This window comes from Cicer arietinum, chromosome 8 (assembly GCF_000331145.2).
Source record: "Cicer arietinum cultivar CDC Frontier isolate Library 1 chromosome 8, Cicar.CDCFrontier_v2.0, whole genome shotgun sequence".
NCBI classification, from domain to species: domain Eukaryota; kingdom Viridiplantae; phylum Streptophyta; class Magnoliopsida; order Fabales; family Fabaceae; genus Cicer; species Cicer arietinum.
In genome coordinates this window covers 3,254,082-3,262,439 of record NC_021167.2, presented here as the reverse complement: position 1 = coordinate 3,262,439, position 8,358 = coordinate 3,254,082, and positions in this window count along the sequence as shown.

Genomic DNA, 8,358 nt, shown 5'->3' with positions numbered 1-8,358 from the left:
AAAAATATTCATCATTTATTGTGATTGAAGAGAAAACCAAGATGCTTTGAATATTCATTATTTTATGATTAAAATATGATTTTAGTTCTTACAATTATAATATTTTTTAATTAGTTATAATAAATTTTTTATTTGAATTTAATCCTTATAAATTAAAAAATTATAAATTAAAAAATTGTTGTTCTGTGTCCTTGACATCATATATAACTTAATAAGCAATAGACTAAAAACAACAATTAAAAACTTGCAGAGATTGAATAAAAAAAAAATCTACTAAAATAAAATAAAATATTATAATTGTAAGGACTAAAATTATATTTAAATTGTTTTAATTATAATTTAAACAAATGGTTATGATAATTGACAGGACTACTCCCTAATCTCCAATTTAATTACTTTTATTCATGTAACTAACTCCTTAGAGGAAATTATTATACTTGGCAAACATTCTTTTTAGACTTGGCACACGTTCATGGGTGGGTCCAATATAATGTTTCATATCAATATGGAACCCCCCTATATTCTCTAACGCATCTTGTATTACATCTAATTCAATTTTGTACTCAGGCCCCTGCATATTGGTTAAAGCCCAGCAGTTTGGGTTTTGTACCGTGCACCCCCCACTTGTACCTCTCACCCCCTCATCATCAAGGAAAATTCCAAATTGCCCATAATATTATTAGTAAAAACCCCCAAAAAGATTCTCTTCGTTTTTTTTTCATCCACTTTATTCGAAAATTTGAATTGTCCGAATTACATTTGCAAACATTCGAACCTTTGAAACTTTTGAAATCCAAAAGTAAGATAAATTTCGAAACTTTGAAATTTTCGAAATATTAACTTTCTAAATTTCGAAAGTTTTCATGAACATGAAACTTTCGAAATGCAGAAACCTTCGAAACTTTCTGACAATCTGAAAGTTTCGAAATATAAAATTCAGAAACCTAAAGTTTTTTAGTTTCGAAATTTTGCTATTCATGGAAAGTTCCGAAATGCATTTTTATTAGTAATAAATAGTAATGAATTAATACTAATAAATAGTAATAAATTTATAATAATAAATTTATAATAATAAATAATAATATATTTATAGTAATAAATTAATAGTATTAAATTTGATATCTAATTTCGGAAGTTTCTTTTCAGATTTTCTAAAAATGAATTGAAAATTTCGAAAGTTTGGAATTTTTTGAAACTTTCGAAATTGACTTACTTCAAATGTTTGAAATTTTTGAAAAATATGTGTTTCGGAAGTTTCACATTCATCCAAACTTTCGAAATTTTCGGGAAATTTTCATTTCGGAACTTTCATATTCAACGAAAGTTCCGAATGATATGTGTTTCAGAAGTTTCAAATTCTTCCAGACTTTCAAAACTTTCTGGAAATTTTAACTTCGAAACTTTCATATTCATCGAAAGTTTCGAAATTGGTAATTATTTCTCTAAAATTATATTTCGAAAGTTTCTAATTTAACAAAAGTTCCGAATAGATAATAAAACTCACTTTTAATTATTTCGAAAGTTTAAAACTTTCGAATATTAAGAAATTTTTTGTAAGTTTCGAAAGTGGAGGTGAGAAAAGAGAGTGATAAAATAAAAAAGGTAAAATAATCATTAAAAAAAAATGAGGGGGTAGGAGGTAAAAATGGAGGGGTGCACGGTACAATTCTCCAGCAGTTTTGCGTAAAATTTGGGCCTTTCAAGTACAGGGTCCAAACGAATTCTTTCATAATTTGTCCGAGATAAATTTACGTTATACCCACACATAATCACACTATCCGACCACCAATATAAAAAAGAAACATTTCAACTGATTCAATAAAAATATAAAAAAACCATTATCCGATGTCCACACTCAACTATATAAATTTCATGCAACTCAATAATTAATGTGTATGGTTTAATTATTTGAGTTCCATTGGTGACACAAATGCACAGTGTTCCCTGCAGCTATTCAACAAATGTTGTTATTACGTTACTTTCTATTGGGAGTTTATTGTTTGTACTTTACTAATTAAACAAATTAAAAAAACCAAGTGGTTACAAAAAGCAGGTGTGAGTGATCATATTATAAGACATCATAGCGTCCTAAGATGAAGAAAACAAATACAAAATTTCAAAGTTAAATTGTCATGCTGGACAAACTCTCCGGCGTGTGATTCAGATGCTTTCTCAAAAAGACTAGCTGCCACAAACTTCAAAGATGCCCATCACCTACACTGAAAATATAAGATACAGATTTGGACCAACACGTATAGAGTTCTGAAACAATTTATTGGGAGAGACCTTTTAAAATAAAATATTACATAATTTTTTTTGTTTTTATTTTAAAAAATATATTTAATTCACATAACTGGAAAATTACAAATTCGAATTTTAAATAAGACGTCGAATTTAATTATATCACATATTTTGTTAATTGAACTATGACTAAGAAAAATTACACAATTTTATAAAAACAAATAAAATTTTGTTGAGAACGATTATTGAACCTAAATCAAAAATTAGAAAAACTTTTATATTTAATTTGTCGTATTATATATTTAAATCTAAAACTCTAGCTTGGATCGCTTGGCCTTTGGACCGACCCGATAAGATATTGGTAATTTGGTAATTGGCCTCACTCAAATACTATTTTATTGTAGTGACAACATAGGTAGAGTTACATATAAAATCCTACAACTGTTTTGTTTTTGTCATTCTTTTTCATAAAGTCATAATTCAAAGGCAAAAGCAAATCAATTCGGATTAGAACATCCTTTTGCCTCCAGAGACAAAAATATAATCCTGTCCTGTTAGTTATCTTCTCTTTATTTCATTCCAAAATCCAACATATGTTACAATTTCTTGTTTCTTTCCATTCATTTTTTGAAGTGTTTCTTGTCCACTGTTAAGGGATAGTATATAGTTCTAAGTAATTGATTCATGTTCTGTGATGCAAATGAGTGAAATGAGTGTTTTATCCGTGCTGCTGATTCTACTAATCTTCTGCAATTCTGGTTTTCTTTGTATTGCTGATGGTTCGTTGAATTTCACAAATTATGCTTCATCTCATAACAATATATCAGGAAGCAACAATGCAGAGTTGGAAGACAAGAGAGGCATACCATCAGGAGCAAATCCTCTGCATAATCGGTAGATTGATAAATCGGATTCGCAGTAAGTTTGATAAAATTACAGTGACATAGTAATTTTGTTATTGTGTGAGAATTTATTTGGTATCCAAAAATGAAGAAAGACAAAGAACAAGATGAGTATGTGGGGACCACAAAGAAAAAGATGCTCTGAAAGTATTAGCTTCAGGGCCTCTCAAGGGATAAAGGAATCTGAAATTCCTTTTGTTGTTGTTTGGATGTTATGAGAAAGAAGGGAAAAAGTATCAACGATTTATAAGAATTGCCTAAAAAATTGATTCTTTTTAGTGTGGTGATCTGACATGTTTGTGCATGAGCTGTCTCTTTGTTTGATAACAGCTAATGGATGTCTTGCATTGCATGCCTATTCTATGGATTTATTTTATTATTATTATTTTTATTATTGTTACTTGTGTTTCTATCTCTTTTCGATGTATATAACAAGTGGAGTTTGTATGATTAATTAACCGTTAATGATTCAGATACTAGTGTAAACATACCCCCCCACTTTGTCTCATCATTTTATCTAAGGTTAGAATTATTTTAAATTGGAGAATGGATTCTCTCCACTGATATGGAAGAATAGTGAAATTTGGAATCATTGAATAAAAAAAAAAGAGAGATAAGAGATAGTTTTTGATTTCGTGGAATTAGTTTGATATGGTGTAAGTTAGTGACAGTATTTAATTATAATTAGTTGTTAGTTGATTATAAGAACTGATTTAGGATCACTATATAAAGTGTATTATATATATATATATATATATTGTAATAATTTTCTTTATATATATCATATATACAAAAATCAAATTTTCTCTTATTTTATTTTTATTTTGATGAATTCAATTATATTTTTCAACATGATATATGAATGAAATTTATTTTGAAGATAATCTCAATTATACAGAAGATAATTCCAATCATCTATTTTTTCTTTCCATTTTTTTTTTCTCATTTACTACATTCTTTCCATAATTTTTTCTTGATAAAAGGTTTAAGTAAAACTTATTTAATATATTTTCGCTTTTATATTGGATTATCGAGAATGAGAATTCGCAGGGAAAAACACCATTATGAGAGTGATAGTTTCTCAATCTTTTGAAGCTTCTCATCCATCCTAAGTGTTTGTATTTCGTGATATATTTCTTTAATTTTTTATTTTTTCATTGGAGGTTATTGACTTTATTATACGTTTCTATTATATAATAGTTAAACATTGTTCATTCACTATATATAGTTAAGCAATAGTAAACAAAGTTAAACATTTTTCTTTTTGATTCTATTCTATGATGGTTAAGAAATTTTTATTTTCTTAATTTGGATTTGATTTAATTAATATTGTATCATTTACTTTGTGTTTCTATTATACGGTAGTTAAGCTTGTGTTTCCATATTTGGTTTTGAAAAAATCATCCAAGATTAAGCTTTGTTTGCCATATTTAACCCACTTATTTTGATTAAGGGTGCCTTTGTTGCAATTATTTTTATAAAATAACCGAATATTTTTAAAATAATTAATCGCTTTTGAAAGTGTTCATCTATTTATTACAACTTTTAAAAAAATAATTTAAAAATTGTTTCAAATGATAAGTTATTTTTAGTAGCTTATAAAGAAACTATTTTTTATAATTGATTTCTTTAAAAGAAGTAATTTTTATTGCAACTGATAAATACAAAACAACTTATACTTTTTAAAAATATCTGAAAATAATATATATATATTTTTAAATATGTAACAAACCGAACCTAGAATAAATGTATTGTATTTGATAAGTTTCTCCCATTAGTCTTATAATAGGCCTTGCAGCGGCACTAGGATGGTTTTGCTATTTGCTACTACATGATCTGGTGATTTTGCTTGGTAATTGATATTTGAGGGCTCATGATTTATTATTGATTAATTAGATAAATGCATAAGCAATTAATTGTTGCGGAGGGTGCTAAAAATATTTTGCAACTTTTTTTAGAAAAGTTAATCTCTTAATTTATACGGACCAACAAATGAACTTCTTTAGTTGTGACTTGGGTTAGGATTTTATTTTTCCTTTTGCATATATGGATTTTAAAAAAATTCTACTAGTGACACTAATTAAGAGTTGTCATAGGAATATAATGACAAACACTTTTCTTGATATTTAGTTCAATATTTATTTCTATAACGCAGCTATCTTAACTGGCATAAGAATGAAACATTGAGCCCTTTTCCTTTTTGTGCTTGCTAATCTTGGTTTTGGATTTTTATTTTGTTGGTCTACTGGTTTTGTATCTGAAAGTGAGTTTATTCAACATTTTGGATTTGAAGACATTATTTACACCGTGAATCCTCGTCCGTCCTTCTTTTTTCTTCTTCGTTCTCAAATATATTATTGGAAGTAAGGATTTGATAGTGTATTTTCATACTATCGAATATTAGAATCTGATAAAAAAAAATCGTAAAAATAAGGGGTTGGATGAACATCAACCTTATTTACTAGACAGAAGAATATACCATGAACCATAAAATATTTTCTATATTTTGCAAACGACGGCTTCTTTTCTCATCCCTCATGATTTCAAAAGACCCAAAATACATATTTAAATCGACCAATCTATAAAATATTATAAATGGGAAAATAAGCTACCTTTGACACACTTATATTTTAAAAATGACACTTTGTTCTAAAAGCATCCAACACCCCCATAAACCCTTTTGTATTCTTGCAATTTTGTTTTTGGAAGGTAAAAAAGGTGAATTTATAAAATGAATTTTCGAAAAACAAGATATTCCAAATTATTAGTTTCTGGAAAGTTAAAAAAAAAAAGTACTTTGAATACTATTGAGAATATGAGGATGTTGTTAATTTGTAAAATTTAGGGTGGTAGATAGCAATAGTTGGGCCTTTTTTTTTTGTTTCTGAAAGGTGAAATAGCTGGGCCTGATTATCAGTTGATGTTGAGAAAAAATTCAGTGATGTAAAAGGCTCAAATTGCCTGTTTATAATCAACCTCGTGATAAAATTTACCCAATATCCCCTTATTTGTACCTATATTCCTATAAATTTTTAAAAATGTCAAATATATCTTTGATTTTTTTTACTATTTTATCAAACTTTTTTTAAAGTTTTTCGGTACAAATGATTTCTATTGGAAAACTTTAAAAAAGTTTTCTGATACAGAAGAGTAAAAAGTTGTGTAAAACCTTAAAACATTTTTCGATACAAAAACTTAAAAATGTATATTACCGGAAAACTTGGAAAAAAATTTATGGAGTGTAACTTTTTTATCGGAAAAATTGAAAAAAAGAATTAGAAAACTTGTAAACAGTTTTTCGAAAAACTTAGAAATTTTTTTTCAGAGTGAATCTTCTTTACTGGAAAGCTTGAAATTTTTTTTCTAAAATATATGTTGTGCACCGGAAAACTTGAAAAGAAAATTTCAGAATATATGTTGTGCACCAGAAAATTTAAGAAAAATTTTCCGCTAAAATTGAAAAAAAATTACTCACTTTATTTATTGGAAATGATGAAAAATTACAAATTTTAAAATTTATATGAGAGAAAAAAGTCGTTTCCTTACATTTGTAAAGTAAAGATTAAATGTGAGAATATATGATAAAATTTTATAAAATTTATATTAGGTGTGTCACTACATATCTAATATTTTTATCCACACCTTTCGATTACACCCTTATATTTTACGATTCTTTTTCCAAAAATATTGTCACTCACTTATCATTTTCTTTTATATCCCACATTCTTACATTTTTGAGGGCAAACAAACTTCATTGACAAACAAAGATTAGTACATTTAGATAAATTATTTGTGATTTGGCAATCCCCATCCACAACTTAAAGCCAACGCAATTACTAGACATATTAAAAACACCCAAGCGGATCTCTTATGTGATTGCATAATAATAGATTGAAAAGATAATATCATGCGTTATGTTAAATGATATATTGGGTTATTATGAACATTCACGAAAAGGACGAACGTATTTAATCTATTTTTTTAGGGCACCAAAATTATTATTTTTTTTAGCAGTTGAAGATTTAAATTCAACAATCACATTCTATTGTTTATTATACGAATATTTATTCAAAATTTATTGTTAATTGGTATATTATAATTTTATATTTTATCTATATTTATTGGTGGTTGTATTTTGAATATGATGCTAAAAAAATACCTGATAATTATCTAAAATAAAAATAAAAAATAAAAGAAATTGATATTGAATCTTAAAAAGGTGAATTTGACAAAAAAAAAATCAAATAGACTATAATTTTTATTGAGAATAATGCAAATTCATATGGTTTTGACTTTAAAACTGAAAAATTAAAGAATAATGGACTAAATAAGAACATTGAACAACAAAATATTTTGGTTTGAACAAATAAAAATAAAGATAATTATGTAAAAATCACAAATGATTCTTAAAAAAGAACTTAAAGAGAATGATATTTAATATTATAAAATACAATTTTATTTATACGTTTAGAACACCTAAACTCTCATAATCGATCTAGTGATATGAGAGGAGAATGTCAATACACGAAACCAATAAAACAAAGGGTCACTTCAATCCCGGTTTCCAACTACTTTATTAATATATAAACTAAAGCAAATGTGTTAATTACTATTTGAGGAATGGGAAAAAAATCTTGATAGAGACCAAATATTGAATAGATTTAGGGAATATAAAGTGTACGTATATCATTACTCGGAAAAATAATATGTTGTATTTATTAGATAATGAGAAGGCAAAAAAAAAAAAAAAAAACGGAAAAACAAAAAATCTAGCTGTAACTTGTCACTCAGATCACATACGGTGAAACTGGTAGCTTTTTGCTGCTTCTACTGTCTTATATGTTATCATCTACTTGTGGTTCTAACTTCTAATGCTTGTCTGTTTGTAATTTCAACATAAAATGCTTTTATATATATATATATATATATATATGTTTGTTTATATTATATGGAAAATGATGTTTAAACATAAAAAGTTGGACTCAGATTTATGTCTAGTGTCTATAGTCCAGGTAACCATGGGACATCGTTTGATTGAAATCGGAAGATTCAGATGTAAAGTTCCATAAATTTAAATCAAGAACACTATAAATCATCGATGGAAATTGAATGTATATATTTGACAACATGAAATTTGTTTCTAAATATGAGATATCAAATATGGCAAGTACTCTTTACTTTTGTGAAATCTTTTTTAGATTTGTTATCCTATACT